Source organism: Chlorocebus sabaeus, chromosome 9, assembly GCF_047675955.1.
Source record: "Chlorocebus sabaeus isolate Y175 chromosome 9, mChlSab1.0.hap1, whole genome shotgun sequence".
Classification (NCBI taxonomy): domain Eukaryota; kingdom Metazoa; phylum Chordata; class Mammalia; order Primates; family Cercopithecidae; genus Chlorocebus; species Chlorocebus sabaeus.
This window is the reverse complement of record NC_132912.1, coordinates 133,117,135-133,138,496: the sequence shown is the minus strand read 5'-3', so window position 1 is coordinate 133,138,496 and position 21,362 is coordinate 133,117,135.

The window sequence follows — 21,362 nt, the reverse complement described above, 5'->3', positions numbered from 1 at the left end:
TCCAGAGGCTAAGGCACGAGTGTTGCTCGAACCCAGGAAGTGGAAGTTGCGGTGAGCCAAGATTGTGCCACTGCACTCCAGCCTGAGCAACACAGCGAGACTCTGTCTGAAAAAAAAAAAAAAAAAGATGTCAGGTGCTCACACCTGTACTTCCCACACTTTGGGAGCCCAAGACAGGCAAATCATGAGGTCGGGAGTTTGAAACCAGCCTAGCCAACATGGTGAAACTCCATTTCTACTAAAAATACAAAAAAGATTAGATGGGTGTGGTGGTGGGCGCCTGTAATCCCAGCTACTCAGGAGGCTGAGGCAGGAGAATCTCTTGAACCCAGGAGGTGGAGGTTGCAGTGAGCCGAGATTGCACCGCTGCTATCTAGTCCAGGTGACAGTTCAAGACTCCACCTCAAAAAAACGAAACGAAACGAAACGAAACGAAAGGAAGGAAGGAAGGAAGGAAGGAAGGAAGGAAGGAAGGAAGGAAGGAAGGGAAGGAAGGAAAGAAAATTAGCAGAATATCTATGAATTTGAAGTTGGAAAGCATTTTTAAACAAGAAGCAAAAACATAAAAGAAAAGAGATACATTTGATTATGTTAAAATGAAAACACCTGCTGATAAGGTACACCATAAAGGATGGGGCTATGTAGCAACAATTTTTTTATTAACAAAAATCTAGAATATATATAAAAAAGAACTTCTCAAGTCAACAAAAATATATAGTCAACTCAACAGAAAAATAAGAAAAACATCTCAAACACATCTTCTACAAAAAAAAAAAAAAAATAGGAAAGAAAAGGCAATGAACAAAAGAAGGCATTCAAATCATGAAAAAATATGCAAAAGCTTACTCAGTGACATTCCTAGTCAGGAAATGCAAACAGAAACCACTATCTAAGCCCTAAAAGAGCTGACATAAAAGGGGTTCTAGTACCCAGTGTTGATGAGGATCTGGACAAGTGGGAATTCTCGCTTCTACTAGGGGTTGAGGTACTAGAAGTACAGGTGTGAGCACCTGACATCTTTTTTTTTTTTTTTTTTTTTTCCAGACAGAGTCTCGCTGTGTTGCTCAGGCTGGAGTGCAGTGGCACAAAAGATGCTGAGCTTCACTAATAATCATGGAAATGGGGAGCCAGAACCATAAAGACTATCTCACACCCACCACCTCTGGAAATATTTTTAAAAATCTTACAGTAGTAACTTCTGACAGGTAGGAGAAGCAATTGAATTTTGGGTGGGAGTGCAAAACGATGCAGGCACTTTGAAAACAAATAAGCATCCCCTCATTAAATTAAAAGATATGCATACCCTATGCCCTGAAATACACACACATACACACACACATAGAGATATACATATATAAACAAATTATATATATTATATATATACACAAACTATATATATTATATATACACAAATATATATATAAAATATTTGCTTATATGCAGCAGGAAACAAGTTTAAGAATATTTGTAGAAGCTATTATAGTAACAAAAACCTGAACATAATTCGCTGACAGAGAAATGGGTAAATAATTTCATCCCCATTTAACAGAATGCTATAAAGCAGTAAAAATGAATGAACGATGATTCTTTCCATTCATCACCATGGAGGAATCTCACAAACTTAACATTAAACAAAAAAGCAAACCACAAAATAATGCATATAGTACAGTGACAATTATATAAAGTCAACAATTTTGCAAACCAAACAAAATGCTATTTAGGAATTGGCACATGTATAACAAAAAAAAAAATGAAAAAGAGTAAGGATTTGTACCCATGAAACTTGACTCTGATGGTCTCAGGAAGGGAGGATGATGCTGAGGGAGGATGATGCCATGGCAGACTTCAAAGAGTTGCTAATGTTCACTCTCATTAACTGGGTAGTGGGTATGTGAGTGTTTGGTTTATTAGTATTACATTATACCTATAGTATATCTTCCATATGACTTTTTCTAAAAATGCAATATTTCATAAAACATACCCACTGCATATGTGACTTGGCTTCTCCTTTGATCTCTGAATTTTCCCTTCAGTCTTTCCTTGGCCAGCCCTCTTTCTATGGGAGACCCTGACACCAATGTGTGTGTCCAGCACTTAGCTCTCTTGGATTTGTCCTATTTCCGGGTTCCATTTGAAATCCAACGGCTAACTTAAAACCATGGAGCCCTATCGTCCCCTTTCCAGGTTGCGCTAGTTCTTACCTACTGCTGAAACTGATAACAGAAACACCATGAATGTTAAATGATGCGTTGAACGGCACGAAGAACGCTTTTGAGTATGGGTCTCTCTGGGTGTCGTTCACTCCTGTGGAACTCTTTCATTGCTGATAGCAATGTGAGACCCCTAGGGTGATCTTGGAGTTGAGTTTTGATGATATATTTTGAATTCCACACGACCCTCCCTCCCATACCAGTCCCAGATGGATCACAGCACTAACCGCCTTCGTCACTGAATGTCAGGAATGCTCACACCCAAAGGTAGAAGTCAAGGATGAACTCACTTCTTCATAGGGCACACAGAGAACCTGGATTGCCTGGGGTTTCTCTGAGCCTCAGAGACTGCAGTGGGTGCAGTATCTCTTGAGAATAAAAATAAGCAAAGATTCAAAGATGGTGCACATGTCCTAGCCAGTAGGCAAAATGAAAGTCTTCGCTCTCATCACTGTTGACAGCGGTGGGAGCCCTGAGGCATCTACAAAAAGCATCCCGGAAAAGAAAGGGAATGTGTAAGGGAAGTAACAGGGAGGGAAGAGGGGAAGGAGAGAGTGCACAGCAGCGGCAGGTGACAGGACAGGAGTAGCGCAGGCTGAAAGTCACAGTGAAAGCCCTTCATCGTTTCTGTAAGTGACCACGCACAGGAAGGAGGCACAATGGCACAGGGACAGGCCCACAGATGGAATAGGGCAGCTCTGCAAAGTGTCTTGGCTCCAAGGCATCAATGTGCCTCACTCAAAGCTCTCCAACTCTGTGTGCATCCTGGTGTAGGATGGCCACATCCAGGCGGCCAAGCAGGCTGTCCTGATCCCTGGAGTAATCATGGAGACTGTGCTGTGGACCCCCAGCCTCCCACATCTATGAGGGATCCATCTGGAAGTTGAAGGAGCAGTGTCCTCTGTTAACTGGATGGGATGCTATGTGCTGAAGACTGTGAAATGGACACACGGACTTGTAAATGGACGTGTAAGTATGGCCTGGGTTTGCCTTCCCCTTGCCGGTTCAGAGGACCCACTCTCTCTCTCACATTTCTTCCATTCCCTCACGCTGCGCTCCTTGCAGCGGTCTCTGAAGCCAAGCCAGGGTCTGAGGACAGCGAAAGGACAAGGGACCACAGAGCAGGTGTCAGGGAGATTTTCCAACAAGTTTTAAGAGAGGTCTGGAAGCAACTGGCATGTAAGGGAAATGGATCACAGGGAAGAGCTTTGTGTCTCCTTCTTGTTTCCTGAAGAACACAAGCTAAGGAAGTCTCTCTCTGAGAAGAGCTTGGATCACTGCTTGGAGATGAGCCCACATGGATATGACATCATCAGGTTATAAACAACCAGTTTTATAAAGACATAGTATGCACCTCATGTTATTAAAATGGTTTTAACAGTTGCAAGATGAAACACACCTGTAAGGAGATTAGTAAGGAACCAGGTAACGAGGTCTGGACAAACGGGGCATAAAATCCCTCTTGTCACTTTTTGAGTCTGATCTGCCCTCAGAGACTTGCCCGAGTCTCCCCTTACCTTCCCCTATCTTTTCTGCAGCCTTGGAGATTCTAAGTCATTGGATACTGGTACTCATTAACAGTTAAACAATTGGCTAGAATCCTCCTCCTCCTCACAATTAACATGTTCATGCCTTTAAAAGCTTACCAATGCCCCTGGCCTGTTGACATGATTATTGTGATTATCATTTCCATTTAACACATAGGACAATCCAAGTTTAGAAGTGGGAGCCCTGCATCTGCCATCAGTTAAAAGAAGCTGAGATTGAAACCCTGGGCTGTCTGACTTCAAAGCCCTTGGTCCCAACCACAGGCCACAGGGACCAGCCTTCCTTCCCCCACTTGACTGCAGGCTCCCCTGGGGCATAACAGGATGTTGGCATTTCGCAAGGGGTTGGTCAAACAGCTGACACTAGCTAAATGCTGATTAACAGAGGTACGATGGGAAGTTTGGGAATTTTAACCCACATAGAACAGTGTTTGTTTCTTCCTTACATTTACTGCAGCCCAAACGGATGGTGGAGTTCTGCAAGAAGATGGATACACTTCATTAAACGCATACATTAACCACTGCAACTATACACGCTTTATCACTCAACTTGAAAATTGCAATAATTCTTTTTTATTTAATTGCAATAATTTCTTTTTTATTTAAGCACTTTCTTGATGGAGCTGTTGCTCTTGAAAGGCTTGCAAATGCATCTGGTTTGTAATCATTTATATATATTCCCACTTTAAATGGACAAATGTGGTGGCTTTTTTTGTTTTTTAGAAGAAACAAATGACTAACAAGCCAACCTTTCTAAGAGTTTAGATGGTGTGAGAAGGTTTTCTTTCTTCCTATAAACGGTTTATTTTTCTGTAGTCCTGTAAGATACAGTATTTTCTGTAGTCCTGTAAGATACAGTATTTTAGTTGATTGAAGCACAGTGGTTGAATACAAAGCTGGCCCTTTACAACCTGCCAAAGGACAAGAGTCAAACCCCACCCGAACGCACATGGACGCAGGGAGGAGAGCCCAGTGTGACAGTCTGGTTGAGTTCTGTGCCCAAAATGCAACACGGTATTATCAAAGAGCCACGAAAACTTCTAATTAGAATGTGCAAGAGGACAAACTTGACTCAAAAGCAAAAGAAAAATCAAATAGGCCAGTAACTATTAAATAAACAGGACAATGTTTTTGATGAATTGTCTTACAAAAATCTCTAGTCTCAAAAGTTTTGCTGAAGTCTTTCCCATTTTCAGCTGGGAGGATACATTACCTTTTCATAGGCGAAAGATATGAACAGCTCCCCAAATGTTAAAGTAGCCGACCCTGGCCACCATGCTCAGTGAGCCACAGTGACATATGGAGCAAGGGAAAGTCATGGCGGAGGCAGGTGGAGAGGAGGCAGGAGGAGGTGAGGCCCTTGGAGAGGTCAGGCCACATCCCCTACGACTGGAGGGAAGGAGGAAGGCAGGGGACACACCGATAGCCATCCTGGAACAGGATCGGAGGAAGCAGAGGCTGGGGAAAGCAGGTGTTGAGAGAGCACCCCATTTGCAGAGGATCTTGAGTGCAGCTCTATCTGTTGTATTAAATGGGCTATCAGAACCCGAGGCTGAGGACAAAGGGGCAACCAATATCTCAATAATTCACCTTTTAAAAGAGCTACAAACAGCTAGGAACAGATGTCCCTCAATGCTTAAGATGGGGGCTCGCTAGTTCTGCTGCCTCCACCAGCGGAGGAGCAGGACTCCCCTGCCCAGGCCCACAGAGGCAGCAGCACAGGGAAGGGGAGGAGAAGAGAGTCAAGGTTTCAGAGCTTTGGCCGGGTGCAGTGGCTCATGCCTGTAATCCCAGAACTTTGGGAGGTCGAGGCAGGTGGATCAGTTGAGGTCAGGAGTTCGAGATCAGCGTGGACAACATGGTGAAACCCCATCTCCACTAAAAACACAAAAATTAGTGGGGCATGGTGGTGCATGCCTGTAATCCCAGCTACTCAGGAGGCTGAGATAGGAGGATTGCTTGAACCCAGGAGGTGGAGGTTGCAGTGAGCCGAGATGGTGCCACTGCACTCCAGCCTGGGCAACAGAGTGAGACTGTGTCTCAAAAAAAAAAAAAAAAAAAAAAGATTTCAGAGATTTGTGCGCTCTCTGCCTAGGGGGAGAGTGGGTGGCCCCCTGGGCACAGGGATCCCAGGAGCAAGGGGCTGCCGGGAGCCAAGTGAGAGGGTGTTGGACAAGGTCGGCTGAAGCAACTCCTTCAGGAGTGGGAAGGAAGCATGGGAGAGTCCCCTGCTGTGGCCCCCTCCAGGTAATTCGCAGGCACCTGCCCGAGGACAGCACTGGAAGTCTGCAGTTTGGAAAGCACCAAAGACGCAGGACAGCAAGAACCTGCTCAGCAACCAGGTGACTGAGGAACACATGACCCTTTCCCTATACGTCCCTCCCACCTGACACAGTGGAGACAGGGACCCAGGAAGGGAGGGAGGAAGAGTGAAAACATTGACCCGGTCCCTCGTGGCCCGTGGCTGCAGCCTCACAGGGCCACGGGAGGAAATGGACGGAGCTCAGATTGGACAGTTACTAAATAAAAGTGACCGGAAATCTACTGAATTCTGCCAAACTGCCAGCAAGAGGCAGGAATAGGGCTGCAGCACAGCTGAAGGCAATGATAAGAAAACATTAAAATCCTTTTATGTCTACCCCAGAGGGCTGATATGCCACATATATGTGTTTGGACCACTGGTGAAGGAGAATGGAAAAGAAGGAGGATGGGCAAGTAGAGGGGAGTCTGCATGTGCCTGGGGGCCCCAGGGGGCTGGGAGTCCATGGAACAATGAGATTCTCACCCCCAAAACCCAAAGCCCAGGCTGGACACAAAGAAAGCAAAAGATGTGTAACATTTCTTTGTAAACTATAGGCCATCATAGAAACAATTAATAATTATGTCTTCTTTTTTTTAACATGGTAACTTAAAGTCAGTTACAGAGCAAGGTTCTATTTTAGACTTCCCATAGACAACACAAAAGCTAGCATGGGCACCATTCCATTCAAACTCTCACGAATTCGAGATGCGTAAGGGTCTCTCTGCATGTGCCTGCCTACAACCTTTGTTTGTCTGAGGGTTGGAGACAGGCTGGTGCAGCAGGCGAAGTGTGATTTCTGGAGCCAGACTGCTGCACATCAAATCGAGCCCACCACTGACTCACTGTGTGGTTGCAGGCAGGTTATATATCAACACCCACCGCCTGTATGCTTTGATCGTGAAGCGCTGGTTGGCATTGCCTCAGCTTCATTGTGTGGTGTGGTACAAACACAGCTTCAAGGCCCCACTCCGAACTGGATCGCCACCTAGAATGCGCTGGGGAGAAATCCTGGAGCTGACACTGGTCCCCTACTCAGGCCATGCAATGAGAGCCCGTTTGTAGAAAGGAGTGAGGTGCAGGACAGGGGCTCCTCAGACGCCCCTTCCCATTGAGGGCAGAGACTTTTGGCCTTTCCCGCAAGTCCATCTCTGTGTCTGCATGAGGAAGTAAGGTGTGCCGTCTGCCTCATCTTAACAAGGCTTCACAGTGTCTCCCGCACTTAGCACTGATGAAGCTCACTGGGGTCCAGAACCAACTGGAATGACAGGACTTGGGGATGAGCACATTTCCTGAGATCTGCAGATCACGATGCCTCCAATCGATTGGACAATTCTGGTGTCCATTTGTCTGCAAAACCCTGCAACTAAAAGGAAAGACAGAGACTGTTTTGCTCAATTTAGAGTCTACTTGAAATTAACAGAGAATACGTGTTCCAAATTCAAACCTTTCAAGGGACAGTTTCCATTAAGTCCAAGCTCAGCTTCATTGCTGATCCACTGTTGCAAGGAGTAACAGCTGTTAGGGGCACTATAACTGCCATCAAACCACTGAGGCCGTAAGCTCTAAAAAGGAAACTCTTTTTTTTCTGATGGTCACCAGGAGAAAAGGAGAGTGAGTGGCACATTTCATGAAATCTGATCACACTGTGGGCACCCACCAAATCCTCAGAGCTGTCCTGAGAGTCATCGCACGGAGACGCCAGCTGCCAAAAATACTCCCCTTGCCCTTGGTGGGTGAGCAAGGCAGGCATGATGAATAAGGAGGGCTGAGGGAGGCGAAAGTGTAGCAGGAAGCAGAACACAGGTCCCAGCATGTCTAGTGTGTGGCAGAACGAAGTTGGCGCTCTGAGGACAGGCTGGAGATGATCTCCCTCAGTTCATCAACCGTTCAGTGGTCCAGCTGTGCAACTGGGTGGCTCCTATGTCCAGCACAACCCTGGGCTTGGGAACACATCAGTAAAAGAGCCCGCACAGCCCCTTGTGCAAGTCTACAATCCACTTAGTGAGGCAGAGAGGAGATAAATACTTACACAAAAAAATTGTTTGCCTTTTATGGTGATAGCAGCTATAAGACTTGAGCAAATTCCATGTAACTGTATCCTGGAAGCATCTAACACTGCCTTTGAAAGGGATAGTTAAGCTGAAACTTGACCAAACCAAGGGCAGAGGGACGTGGGAGACACAGTCCTTCCAAGTAGCGGGTCAAGCACATGGAGAGTCCCCCGAATGAGAAGGAACTGGAGAACCCAAGGTGCTGAAGAAGGCTGGTGTGGGCGGAAAGTGTGAACAAGCAGAGCTGGGACAGGGGGGCAGATATGCAGACAGACTGGGTGGATGGGACCCTGTAGGCCACCTGTGTTCCTTCAGAGCAGCGCTAGCCTCACAGCGTCTCCGCAGGACAGTGACCACATCTGGTGGGCATTGTCAGGAGATGCTTCCCACAGTGGTGTCGAAGGGCCAGAGTGGTTGGGAAGAAAGCAGCCAGCAAACAAGTGCAATAGCCTGGGCAGGGAATGTAGGGGGCAGTGCTTGGAGGAGGAGGATGAAGCCTCGCAGGACCTGAAAAAGGGCAGGTGTGGGGTGATGGTTTCTGACATCAGCAATGGCAGTCCATGTCACCATCACTGATATGCAGCATCCCAGGAGAGAAATGGGCTTTTCCTCTTGGTTTGCTTGTTACTTTGCTTGGGGTGATAATTGTCAAGGGAAGGACAAGGGGAGATGATGCCTTTAGCTTCAGAAATGTTAAAGTTACAATTCTGGGGAGACACCCAAAAGGAGGTGTCAACGAGGCAGGTGCTGACACAAGTGTGTGGCTTGGAGGAGCGGTCTGAACGGAGAGGTGAGTAGCATCTGGATGGGACAGGGAGCTGTGAGAATGTGCTGGGCCCCATGGAGACAGATAGAATCAGGGAGATGAGACACGCACTGTGGCCCATCACTAGGAACTCTAATATATGAAGACCAGAGAGGAGAAGACCCAGGAAGAGAAGGGGAGACCGGGGGACCACGAATACAAACAGAAGGAAAGAGTGCCGTGGACTCTCCCAACGGGCGCCCTCTCCAGTTTCCTCCCAGGCCAATAAAATCAAACGTGACCTGCTAGTCCCCTGGTGGAACAGGCCAGCCTCCCTGCCTCTAACACGGTGATAAATATGCCGGGGGGGGTGTCGTGTCTGATGCAAACCAAGGAGGGGGAGTGGCCAGCTGCATCTGAAGCTGATGAAAAGTCAAGTCAGAAAAAGACTAAAATCTTCTACTGGATTTAGCCACATCGAAGACATTAGTGTCCTTAAGAGAAAAGTTTTGGTGAAGGGGTGGGAGTAAGAATGGAGTAGAAACCAGCTGGAGGGAAGAAAGGAGGGGAAGGGAGGGAGGAGAGTTAAACCTTTCAGAAAGGTTGGCAGCAATGAGACTTCCTGGGGGCAGAGACCACGTTTTCGTCTCTGCAGTTCTCTCACACAGGAGGAGGGATGCGGGTGTTTGATGAATAGGTAAGTGAGCGAATGAATGATTTTCTGTGGGAGCTTAAAGTAGGGAGAGATGGAAACCAGGTGTCTGGGCCAGTGGGCATGGGATTGAGCAGGAATGTGTTCCTTAGAGGGAAAGTATCAGGGACGGACTTGATATCTCAGGTGGTGTCTGTAGGAACGGAGTGAGCAGGTGGGCTCCCATGCAGAGGAAGCTACGAAAGCAAAGACAGCCCTTGCACCTTCAAGTACAAAGTCATGGCATGCCGGGCAGGAGGAACGTGCAGGCTGCGCCTGGACGGGGGTGACCTGACTGCTACACTGAAACTTTTCTTCTTGCTTCAGGAGGTCATGGGGAAATATACCAGGGCTGCGAGTGGCATCGCGGTGGGTCAAATGCAGAGTGCGCTAATAAGAAGAGGGAGCGCAAATCCTCGAAGGTAAAACCAGATCTATTTGTTACTGGCTTCCACAGATAACACATCACCTGTCTTCCTAGTGGAAGAATAAAACATTCTACAGAAGCTGTTATTTCAGGCCCCATAACCAAAACATAGCAATGCTGAGGATACCACTGGAACAATGCCAGGCTCTTCCATTGTGACGTGGATCACAAGATTCCAGAAGAACACACAGGCTCCAATTGGAGGCGTAAGAAGATCATCTGGATGTGAAACCATGTTGTGGATATCCAGATGTTGGAGTTTGTCCACTTGAAATAAAAATGCAAGTACCCTGTCTCTGTAGTGTGGAGTTTATACAGTTCAAGCACTCCTGTGTCTGCCCTGAGACAGAGGGCAGAGGCCCTGAAGGCACACCAGATGCCTGGGCTCAAGGGAACCCAGGTGGGGCTTGGATTCCAGGGACCATGGTCCTGAGCTCAAGGGATCCTGCAAGCCTGCAGGTCCCAGAAACTTCATGCAGTCTTCTGATCTGCTCCTCTCTAGAAGTCCAGGAAAACGGCTGCACCCTTTATTCCTCCCGTAAATTGTTTCCTATGCAAAGAAAATCTTTGCTTGAGAGAGCTCAAGACTTCTAGTTAGACCTTACCTGGCACCCGAGGTCCCTGCAGATTCAAATATAGCTCACTTCGGTCAAGGAAAATTCAATGCTCTGAAACTGAAGACTTTCCTTAAGCTGACCTCATGGGCCCTCATCAGTTTCACATTTTCTGTGAAAACCAGCATAAGCTACGTCCTTTAAATCTAACAATGGGAAAGCCAAAGGGAAAATACAAACCAGAACAAAGTGAGAGCTGTCTCCTGGCCACGAAGGTAGGAGGCCGCAGAGCCGAGGAAGGAAGTTGGTCTTCAGACTGACAGTGACATGGCATAGTGACACTCAGGCTTATGCTGCGCACTGGGGACAGGTCTGGAAAGAAGACCCAGCGTTCTCTGAACTGAGAAAGAAGGAACGGAGCCAGGGGCGCAAGGATGGGTGAAGGAACGGAGCCAGGGGCGCAAGGATGGGTGAAGGAACGGAGCCAGGGGCGCGAGGATGGGGGAAGGAACAGAGCCAGGGGCGCGAGGATGGGGGAAGGAACGGAGCCAGGGGCGTGAGGATGGGTGAGTGCTGCCTCAGCCAACTGAGTCCTTACTGAAGGAGGTCAGTCTTTGTGGGATTAGCCTTCGAAACGTTATAGTCCTGGTATTTAACACCCTATTACTTGCAGGATGAGAACAGGAAGAGCTAAGATTTAAATTCCTCTTGGAAGTCTTCACATAGCCACCTCCAAAATTAAGCAACAAGAGAGCACGTGTCTAGGATGGGAGTAGGCTGAACATGCAAAAAACAATAACGAGAACTGACGTGTAGGGAGGGTAGGTTTTTGCCAGCTCCATCAATGACAGCCCTGGGTGTGGTGGAAGGTCCAGAAACGAGTCTTGGCCAGTGTCTGCCCTGAGAATCTCAGGACACCAGGAAGAAACACTAGTGCATCCGCAGAGAACCCACCATGAATAAAGGGATGGAGAGTAGGTGGTCGGGTCATATGCTTGAAGTGTGTGATTTTAGCCCTAAAAGAGGTCATGATTTCTACCTTCAAGTACAAATAGAATTTTTAGAGTCGGAGAATTAACCGATTACGAACACATTATCACCCCTGCGTCTAATTCCGTAGCATCTTGCACTCACGAGGCACAAAGTGGGCATAAAAGCACTTGATGAAAGTTAGATGGATGGATGATGGACGGGCAACTCCAACGCTCACCCCCTCTCAGAGGCTTTTACAAGCAGCTCTGCCAGCAGCTCCTCTGATGCCCCAGTCCCAATGAGTCCCATCAGTCAGGCTCATGGATCAGCAGTTCACAGCCACGCTCCTGTAAGAGGTGAGGACCATTTCTGGACCCCAGAGCCAGGCATGCCTTTTGATGCCCTGCTCGTGGTGGTGTGTGGGTCTGCTCACAGGTACCAGTTGGGCTCATCATCCAACTCAAAGCCAAATGGAAAGATGGAGATGGATCTCTAAACAAGATGTTTTCTTTCAGAAAATTGAAGTGCTATCCAGGGCCTACACACAGACCAGGGCAAACTTCAGTGTGTCCAAAGAACAAAGAGAAGGTTGGAGTCTTTATTTAAAGGGAAATATTACCTATTGTTTAGAAAGAAAACTCACTGGCACTAGCAGGGTTTTGGGGAGCTGGCAAGCTCTGATTGGTGAGTGATGGCAACAGGTAGAACTGGTCTTAGAGCCAGGCCAATTTATCTCAGCAGCTCCTGGGTGATACTGGTCTTCTGGTGGGAGCAGGTCATTTTGGCAGCTGCCTTACAATGTCCTCACCGGGCTGTGCCCAGAGCTCCTTTTATCCCCCATTCTCTGAACTCTGATTTAGTTGGGTGTGACGAAATAACTCCAACTTGTATAATCAATGTTCACACTTACAATATATTACTGAACTGGAATGGCCCAAGGAGCACACAACAGAGTTGAAAATCTACCTCATTTTTCTATCACATGTTTACCCAAGGAGAGCATGTCATTTATGGAGGTAACAGTCTGATTCCACAGGGAAGCTTGGGAGACCCCATGGATGTGCCACACCGCAGAGCCTGCTTCAGCTCCCACAAAAGCAGCTGAGCTCTGAGGAGGTGCCATTGCTATTAAGGAGGCAGAAAGAACCATATATTCAGAAGCTGTTTATAAATGAATTCCCACAGGAGGTCTGCTTCCTCTGTGTCCACTGCAGAGTATTTTAAAGCAAAGGTTAATAGCTATTAGGTTTCTGGTCCCTCTACCACTGATTGAGTCTCATGGAGAGGTCTGTCTTTTCAAGAGCTTTTTTAAAGTAAGAAATTCAGGGAAAGGGTCCTATTACACAAACATAGGGGCCCCCCTGCCCACCACGGAAACTTATTCAAATTAGGTAAAGGTACAGGCCCCGCAGGTGAAGTGGAGACACCTGTGAACAAGGGGTCCTCCTGTGACTGAGCCCTCACAGGTGTGTCACTGAGGACATGGAGTAGGTGGCCTGCGGGGGTGCAGCCAGGACTAGCTGTGTGTCCCAGGGCCTGCAGCACCACCTCCATGTCTGGACATAGCCTTCTCCAGGTGACAATAACAAACACAGACATCTCCATCCACTCATGCCTCTTGGTGCCTCTCCGAGGTAGCAGAGTTCTGGAAACGTCTCTCTCTCTAGGTCAGCTAATAAGACAGCCACTGAGACCCGACACACACCTGTGTTCCTGGCTCCTGTTCAGACCCAGGCAGTGACAAACAGCCTCAGGCACTGCAAGGACCTGGACATGGGGAAGCCTGGCCTGGTGTGGGGGCTTCCTTAGAGGCAACCCAGGTCCGGGTCTCAAACCCCTCTGCTTTTCCTTGCATAAAACTCAGATTAAGCTTCACTTAGAAAAAAAAAGAAAGGGTTTTTTTTGAAGGAAGTAACAAAACGTATTTGAGCACAGCAGGAGAGAAAAGCTGGCTGGACCTGAATTGCAGCCTTTCACTGACCACTCGCAAGCTTCACTCTCCTAATTGCTCAGTTGGCTCTGGTGTGAAAAGGATAGAATGGCAGGCAATGATCTCAATGTCCTTCCCAGCTTTTAAAAATCCCCTGGGACCACGCTATTGTCGAAAGTAAAAATACGGTGCCTATGTTGATTAGAAGTATGATTTAGGCCGGGCGCGGTGGCTCACGCCTATAATCCCAGCATTTTGGGAGGCTGAGGCAGGTAGATCATAAGGTCAGGAGTTTGAGACCAGCCTGGCCAACATGGTGAAACCCCGTCTCTACTAAAAACACAAAATTTAGGCGGGCGTGGTGGTGGGCTTCTGTAATCCCAGCTACTTAGGAGGCTGAGGCAGGAGAATCCTTTGAACCTGGGAGGTGGAGGTTGCAGTGAGCCGAGATTGAGCCACTACTGTACTCCAGCCTGACCTGGGCAACAGGGTGAGACTCCATCTCAAAAAAAAAGAAGTGTGATGTAAAATGCTGCTTCTCAGGAAGAGCAGTGGGCTTCCCAGTCACTTCGGGAGAGGAGCTTTCAGCCTGAGAGTCACCTTCTCATCCACCAAGCTTGGGCCTCTCCATCCAGTGAGCGAGATCCCCAGCTGCCAGCCCCAGAACGTTTCTGCTATTCATTCACTGGCATCTGGGCTCTGGGGACCAGCAACACTTTCCTATTACATCCTCTAACAAATCCAGAGCCTCATTTCCATAAAGGGTTGTAGGAGGAGAACCTTCCTAAATTACTCTCCAAAAGAAATCAGTATGGAAATAAATGCCTTCTCGACTTTGGCTTTATCAACTCTGATTTTGAAGCAGGTGGCAATCAGTCTGTATTTATTTTGGGAGAACAGCTTGGACTTGATGTTATTTCCTAAGCACTTTGTACCCTCCGAGGAGACGTGTTCAACATCCATGGGGTGCTGATGTGAATTACCTAGAAGAGCCGCCTCTCCTAATTAGTTTGATTGAAAACTCAGCAAAACTTGATGGGCCACTCACTTGGGACATCCCTACGCAAAGTGTTTGCAAGCGTGCAAGGTGCAACGTTCCAGTGACAACGTCCAGGGAAAAACCACCGCCCATCCCAACTCGGATCCTGGCAGTCGATCCTGGCAGCATCTGCCTCCCAGCCACTGTGCACAAGGAGGAGGTCAAAGCTGTCCCCAGCATCCTGGACCCAGCCTCCTCTCAGGTGTTCAGGGCCTGCCCAACCTGTTCTTCCAGAGATGGGCACCTGCTGTCGGGTTTTCCACGTTTAAATAACTCAGAAAGATGTCCCCAGTTCCCCCTTAGATCTTCATGGCATTTTCCTCTGTCAAGCCTACTCTAACTATAATTAAATTATGACCCACATAATTATCGGATGAATGTTTGTCTTCCCCTACCAGGTGAAGTTTGGTTCTGACAGGAACCACACTTGTCTTGCTCATCTCATCATCCTTGTGTGAGCACAGCGTCTGACTTGTAGGAGACACTCAATGAACACTTGGCGGATGGATGAATACGTGGATCACTCCATCAATCCATTTGTACAGTGATATCTCTTTGACTGGGTAATTCAATTTTGAAGAACACTCATTAAAATGACCAGGGGATCCTGAGTTCTGACTCACAGGGAGCGCCTCCCCAGTGGCAGCAAAGGCAGATGCCCGGGAACATGCGTTGCTGTCACTGCAGTGGTTTCCTGCGCGTGGCAGGGCTGGAAGGGCTCAGCACGGGGACCTGGTAGCCTCTGTGGGGAGTGGAGAAAGCCTCACCCAAGCGCTTGTGAGGAGCAACCAGCCTCCACTTCCCTGGCCCTGCACATGTGGCTCTCAGGCCATTTCTGCTTTGCTTTCGGCCATGACTCCATCTCATTTCTACCCACTCTGTTTGCGCCCCACCCTGTCCACCTAAAGGGAGCCCCTGCAGCCCTGTGGATGGCCAGCCTCCTAGAGGCCCACACCCCTCCAGATGTCACCAATCATGCCCTCAGGCAGAGGCCCCTGAATGCCACTCTCACCCCAGCTGCTCAAGATGTGAGATTTTATCCTGTTCATAAAAGGAAAATTATGTTCTCAATAAGAACAACACTTAATATTCACAAGTAAGAAATCACAGCCCGGGCTGCACCACAGTATTGAGAACTTAATAACAGGAGGTTAATAACCATAAAATACTGCGAACCATTTTCCTGCAGCACTGGAGAACAGTTCCAGCTGTTGACAAGTAAGCGCCTGTTTCTGGGGAGTAACCTGGAAGGAGCAGAGACGCTGTGACCACCTGGAGCCCCTGCATGGGTACCCACCTGTGTGGCGGCCATGGAACTCTCTAGTGGAGCTGGTAGGGAGGGGTCACAGATTTGGGGGTTTTCAAATAGTGTTTAGGCTACAACACAAATAAAACACAAATACAAAACAGGATAAGCTAGAAGAATGGGAATCATTTATCATGAAGGCAGCATTAAAAACAAGGCTTGTTAACTGACCTTATTTCTGTGTTGCTAAGCACCTTCAACAAACCCACAGAAAGCACCCTGTAGACAGCCTGCGCCCTTGGACAACTCCCCCAGTGCTTCCTCTCAGACACCTGCCTCCAGGCGCCCAAGCCCATTGCCCACCCCTGGCCTCCAGGTGGCTGGGATGGTTAGAAGCTTCTTTTCTATGACAAATCTCAAATATGCCAGCACCAAGTCTACATGGCCCAGCCCACATATGGAGAAAATGCTGTAATTAATAGGAAACACAGCCACAAAGAACTGATTCTTAACAAGCCTGCTAGAATTTTTATTTCTAAGCCAGCCAATGCTTTTGATGTGGTCAGCTGGGAAGCTGTGGTCCCACCTCCTCTGGTTGCAGACGTTGGCCCCACCAGGATGGCGCAGAGCTCCAGCAAGGAAAAGGGCTGGATGCAAAGGAGACTGACACCGTGTCAACAAGACTTGGATGTGAGTTATGGAGACTGAGCTGGAGGCACTATAAATTCCTCTGAAGGTCATCCAGAAGGACTTTTGTAGAATGAGATGCCTCGTTCAAAATTCAAAACCCTCTTAGCTATGAGGGTTCGGGGATGTTTGATGAAAATTGTTTTGCTTTGTACTTGGTCGGGAAGAAGTAGTTCTTTGTGCATGCGCGCGCGCGCACACACACACACACACAAATGGAAGTTCAAGTCAAAGCTGTTTCCCAAGCAGATTCCTGAAATACTCTGGGCAAAAATTTATAACAATTTTAATGGGAAAGTTACCAGCAGCTTCCCACTTGACACCTCTTCACTATATTGGAAGTCACCATTCCTCTGAGGCGAGGTAGATTGATGGGCACAGCCACGCAGAATGAGCAGTTCTGCACATCCATCAGCCACAGGGAGAGCCACACCATGGCTTAGGGGACATTACTCATGGTGCCAAACAAATGCTCACAATAAATAGGTCATTTTACACAGGTTTTCGGAATAGCTCTTCCGCCCCAGGCATTGCAGGGCACATGTTACTAAATACCCACACCAAGCCCAAGGAAAACACCCTGTAGACAACCTGGGCTCTCGGGCAACCCCTACAATGCTTCCTTTAAGAGATCTGCCTCCAAGGGGCCCAAGCCTCGCTGTCACAGGGCTGGCCTCCCACTTAGCCCTGGGCAGCTGGCTGCCCTCTGAGTGCAGAGGCCCACAGTGAGGGATCACCCAGGAACACAGCCCATGTTGGCACTGTCCTGTCCTGTGCCGACAGCAGCTTGGAAGCAGCATCTCACTCAAAATGCAACAGACGAGCAGTTATAACTTAAGGAATTCAAGACATGCTATTTGGAGGAGTTGGAGTTTCCACTGTGGAACTGATGAAGGCTGAGGGATGGTAAGAGTGGGCACACAGGCCCTCTGCATGTCTGTGTCCACAGCTCCACACAAGGCATAGACATCTGCTGCAGTCAGGACCACAGAGCATCTGAGCAAGCCAGGCCCTTGAGCAGTCGGGACCTCATGGTCCAGGGAGGTAGAGGGCTAGAGCCCAGTGGGTATGAGGTGGCCACAGCAGGGTGAGGAGGAGAGTGAGCCTGGGCACAGGAGCACAGAGCCCAGCAGCAGGTTCACATCTGTTGCTCAGGCTCCTGAGGTACTGGGGCACAAGGTCCAGAGTGCACCGAGCTCAGGGGTGGGAATGAAAACCAGGAGAGGAATATGGGACCCCAAGGACCACACTGGAGCCCCTATTCCAGAGCCAGCCAGCTGACACAACAGGATCCCCAAATGCAGAGGCAGGGAGGAGCCAGTGCAGAGTGCAGTGCCCCAGAGTGTGACCAGCTGCAGAGCTGTGGGGGAGGGAAACAGGGGAGAAGTGGAGGGTGTGCAGGGACGAAGCAGGGACTGGAGACTCAAGACTGGGTCTGTTTATTTCTCATCCCCTTGGTCGTTTGATCTCAGAGCAACAAACTCCCATTTTCTGATTTCTTTTCCAACGAAATTCCTTTTCACAAAAACGTCGAGCTTAATGGGTCTTATAGAAGCTGGAGCACTGAGATTTAATCCAGTGTGTTGCCTTCCTCACTCTCTCCCAGTGAGGCACACACACACACCACGTACACACAATACACATTCACACAACATACAACACACATAAATGCAACATACACACAACACACACAATGCATACTTACAATGCATGCATAAACACATACAACATACCTATACGCTATGCAACAGAGACACAACACACATGCACACAACACATATGCACATAGGATGCATGCAATACACATGACAACGCATGCATAAACACATACAACACACACATGACAACACACAAACATGCACATACACACCACATGCACACACAACATATATACAGCACACACTTAAAACACATAAACATATAAAACACACATATGCATGCAATTCGCACAAACCACACGTGCACACACAGACCTGTTCAAGGATCAGCTCAAATCTAAAAATGCAGCACATAAAGTTACATCAAATCTGCCCCTCACCAAGAAGGTGGAGCCTAAGCCTTGATAGGGTGTGATGAGAATGAAACTTTACCTCTGTGGCCTTCCTCCCCAAAACTTGTAACCCCAGTCTAATTACAAGAAAAACATCAGACAAATCCCAACTGATAGGAATCTTGGAAAATATCTGGCGAGCGCTCCTCAAACGATCAAGGTCATAAAAAGCATGGAGAGTCTGAAAAACTGTCACAGTCAGAGACTGAGGAGACAGTACGACCAAGTAAAATGCAGGATCCTGGGTAGGATCCTGGGACAGAGAAGGGACATTAGGACATTAACACCAGGGAGACAGAAATAAAATGGGGACTTTAATAAATAATAATGCATCCCTGCTGGTGCATTAGTTTTGACAAAGGCATAGAACTGTAAGATTTTTATAAGAGGGGAAGCTGGCTGTGAAGTATGCTGAAGCTCTATATTTTTACAACCCTTCTGTAAATCTAAAACTATCCTAAAATTTGAAAGTTTGTTACGAATGAAAAATTTTAAAACAATTACATCAAGCTTGCCATGGCACTTTTGGAAGCCATGCATTCAATCCAGCACTCAGATCATAACCTTCAGCCTGTTCAGATCCTCCTGTCAGTCTGGCTGAAATGAGTAGACTCCATAGGACATCATCACTCCTTTGCTCATATGCCTCTTAGAACTCACAAGTAACCTCTGCTATGGTTTAAATGTTTGTCCCCTTCAAAACTCATGCTGAAATTTAATTGCCAGGAACCATATTAAGAGGTGATACCTTTGAGAAGTGATGAGGCCAGGAAGGCTCCACCCTCATCTGGGGTTGATACTGTTATAAAAGGGTGAGTTCAACCCCCTCTCATTCTCTCTCACCTTCTGACCTTCTGCCATGGGGTGACAGCAAGAAGACCCCCGCCAGACACCAGCACCTTAATATGAGACTTTCCAACTTTCAGAACTGTGTGAGCCAATAAATTTCTGTTCATTATAAATGATCAGTCTCAGGTATTCTGTTAGAGCAGCACAAAACAGACTAAGACAATGTCTAAGGGTATTTATTATTAGGTTGAAGTAGTGGACTAGGATATAAATTGTGGTGTATTGTAAATAGTAACATTTTAAAATGAAACTGTTACATCAGACTTAAATGCATCAAATGGATCTAAATAGCAAGGCATTTCATATCCACCATCACCCATTTTAAAAATTCAACAACAGGTTCTACTTTTACGGCCAGAAATTGTACATATTTCTTACTCTTAAACGTCTATTTCAATTCCTCTTCTTCTATAGAATTTTATCCCAACAAAATAAATGTTTATGCTTGAAACCGTCATCCTATCATACTTCCCTGCACGTAAATATTGACACTGTGTGTGTGTGCATGCATGTGTGTGTATGTGTGTGTGTGTGAATTTCCAGTGACCATAAGACATTAAATGTTGAGAAAATTTTCTTCTGGATTGAAGTTTTCTACATGACTACTAGTACAAAATTAATCAAAGCAGTATAAATATGTTATCTACATTGCGATAGATACATATTAAGCTTAAAACTAAAATTTTATTAGAAGTGTATCATTTAATGAAATGGATGGGGCTGATTTTTCCAGATGGTTTATTTATCTTTGAATGACACTACTACTTAAAGTTCGATTGGGACTTAGGCCAAGGATTGATTCTATTTCTCCTTTATTGTTGTGAGGTTTTTTGTTTGTTTGTTTTGGCTTGTGTTTTGTGGGGTTTTGTTTTTGTTTCTGTTTTTGAGATGCAGTCTCACTCTGTCACCCAGGGTGTGGTGCAGTGGTGTGATCTCAGCTCATTGAAACCTCCACCTCCCAGGTTCAAACAATTCTCATGCCTCAGCTTCTGGAGCAGCTGGGACTACCGGCACGTGCCACCACGCCTGGTTGATTTTTTGTATTTTTAGTAGAGACGGGGTTTCATCATGTTGGCCAGGCTAGTCTTGAACTCCTGACCTCAAGTGATCCACACCCCCTAGGCCTCCCAAAGTGCTGAGATTACAGGCGTGAGCCATCACATCTAGCCAACTTATTGTTGCTTTTTAAATAAATGTATAAACTGAGAAAACTTGTTCACCAAAAATGTGTAAGTCAGAATGGAGTTTTGTTCTATCACTAAATATTTGGAACTTCTTCCAAGGTTCACGCTTAAAACCACATATCCAGCTATCATTCAATGATAGTGAATTGTACTTATTTATTAGCACAGCTGCCAGACTAGGACTAGGTCTTTGTCTTGAACCATTGGATTTTCACAAAGGACTCCAGCCCAGTCCTTGGGAGCATTTGTTGTCAAAAAGTAGTCAGTGTTATCTCATATTGCCCCTGACCAGGTGCTGGTCTTCATAACCCGGCTGTGCACTGGAGTAAAATCCAGGGTGGTGGGGGTCCTGCCCAGGTCTGCCTGTACTATACAAGGTAGGAGATGAGCAAACACAGAGGAGTAACTGCAGCTCCCAGGCTGGTCAGGTTAAGGAGAAATTGAGGATGTGGAAGGCATAGACATTGATTTCTTTAAAGTAGTCTATGTGTGCAGATGCTCACCTGCAAAGTCAGCATGACCCCGGGAATGCATGACCCTCAGACACAAATGAACATCAGCAGCCCATAGACTCCAGGAGCACACAGACCCCAGAAACACATGGACCCCGAAAACAGGGACCCCAAGAACACACAGGCCCCCAGAACAAGGATCCCTGGAGCCCAGTGATGCTGAGAACAGGAACCCCAGGGCACAGAGATCCCAGCAGCACATGGACCCCAGAAACACACAGACCTTGAGAACAGGAACCTCAGGAGCACAGGGGCCCCAGCAGCACACAGACCCTGAGAACAGGGACCCCAGGAGAACACAGACCTCAGAAACTCACAGATCCTGAGAAAAGGACCTCACGAACACATGGACCTCAGAAACTCACA